This window comes from Octopus bimaculoides, chromosome 28 (genome assembly GCF_001194135.2).
Source record: "Octopus bimaculoides isolate UCB-OBI-ISO-001 chromosome 28, ASM119413v2, whole genome shotgun sequence".
NCBI lineage: Eukaryota > Metazoa > Mollusca > Cephalopoda > Octopoda > Octopodidae > Octopus > Octopus bimaculoides.
This window is the reverse complement of record NC_069008.1, coordinates 7,907,021-7,909,148: the sequence shown is the minus strand read 5'-3', so window position 1 is coordinate 7,909,148 and position 2,128 is coordinate 7,907,021. Positions and strand designations below refer to the sequence as shown.

The window sequence follows — 2,128 nt, the reverse complement described above, 5'->3', positions numbered from 1 at the left end:
TTTCGTGCGGGTGACACGTAAAAGCACCCACTACACTCTCTGAGTGGTTGGCGTTAGGAAGGGCATCCAGCTGTAGAAACTCTGCCAAATCAGACTGGAGCCTGGTGTTGCCATCCGGTTTCACCAGTCCTCAGTCAAATCGTCCAACCCATGCTAGCATGGAAAGCGGACGTTAAATGATGATGATGATGATGATGATGAAATATATCCACACACACATATACATGCATACTCAACATCATCCTCGCATAGATATATGCCTACATTTATATATAGACATTTATACAAATGAAAATACATACACAAACATAAAACGTATACATATATGTATAGAGGTGTATACATGTACACGCTCCTATCTGTCAACACATCTACAACTGCAGATATACAAGCGCATATACATACATAAAGGAAGGAGAAATGTGGATGACTGTCACTCTTATGCAACGGATACAGTCTTACACTCGTATATATACATACATCCGTACACATATACACATGCACACACATACACATTTGATATATGCTTATACATACAAATACTACACACGTATATAGTCGCACAATTGGAAAAGTGGGGAGGGAAAAAATATGCAAAAAATATATATAAAGTAATAAAAATATAAAAAAATGTTAAGACATGTGAAAGGCTTTGTACACAGACATAATAAAAAAAGCAGGTTCTATCTGTGACCTTGGGTGGTGGGGGACAAAAACGTAACAAGCATTTTGTCATATGTCGACATGATCTAAAAAGTTCAGTTCTTGCATTTAGACATGTAACGGGGTCTAAAGAACTTTTCCAGATGAGCCATCTTTCCATATCACAAAGACTGCACCTTCCGCTGCCGTTGGTGTAAGGTTTAGACTTGGTCAAGATCTTCCAGTGAATCTTATAGCTGATACCTTGTTCTTTTAAGGACCATATATAACTGAATAATTTAGTCGTTTTTTCTTTCTTTTTTTGTCCCCGTGCCTGAAGCTTAAGGTGATTATTGAACCTAGCTTTAAAATTTCCCTCTGTGAGACCCACATATTTCTTTGACGAAACTGTGTCCTTAGCAGTTGTGGAATCTACGATGGCTTCATAAATGATGGTCTCAGTCATACAAGCTCCATTTAGCGGGTACAAGTCTTCATCTCTGCAGGAACAGCCGGCTTCATGTTGTTGTTTTTGTATGTTGTGTGTAATTATATTTTAAAAATTTGTGGTTGAACTAAAACTAATTTTTAGGTTATGCCTATTAAATAGTTTCCTATATTTATAATTTATTGGAAAGTGCTTATCTATAAGTGATAAGAAATATTTACCTATATTAAAGGTCACTTCGGGGGAGTAAGGGGGTGTGAACCAGATAATTTTCCTGTGTCTTTTCTTTTCTTTATTTCTGTACTAATAACAGGTGTATAAGTTATTTCCTTACTAAAACTACTATCTTTAAGAGCTTTATTATATATTGGGGCAACATTATTAAATATGTTTATATCGGAGGAGAGGCTAGAAATTCTCCTACTAATATTTTTAACTAAATTCTTAAGCACTATGGGATGGGGGCAGGAACCTACATTAATATTACTAAGTCTATTGTTGGGCTTTCTATAGGGTTTGTAAATATTCTTATTTAAATCTAAAGATACATCAAGGTAATTGACAAGCGTCAGGTTGGTGTCTATTGTTATGCTAAGATCGAATGTTTGCATCATTTGGATAATATCCTTCCTTAACAGATTTTGCGCTGGTCCATTGGTATTTATCGTTAAAACTAGAGCATCATCTTTGTAAATAGCGAAATATGTGGCTGTGTGGTCAGTAGCTTGCTTACCAACCACATGGTTCCGGGTTCAGTCCCACTGCGTGGCATCTTGGGCAAATGTCTTCTACTATAGCCTTGGGCCGACCAAAGCATTGTGAGTGGATTTGGTAGACGGAAACTGAAAGAAGCCCGTCGAATATATGTATATATATATATATATATATATATGAGTGTCTGTGTTTGTCTCCCTAGCATTGCTTGACAAACGATGCTGATGTGTTTATGTCCCCGTCACTTAGAGGTTCGGCAAAAGAGACCGATAGAATAAGTACTGGGCTTACAAAGAATAAGTCCTGGGATCGATTTGCTCGACT

The 2,128-nt window shown here is 36.9% G+C and overlaps 1 protein-coding gene across 3 annotated transcripts in view; it reads left to right on the top strand.

Moving 5' to 3' along the window:
- LOC106879244 (CYFIP-related Rac1 interactor B) overlaps window positions 1–2,128 on the top strand; it is a 157,521-nt gene that overhangs the window by 84,276 nt on the left and 71,117 nt on the right. The window lies entirely within an intron of this gene.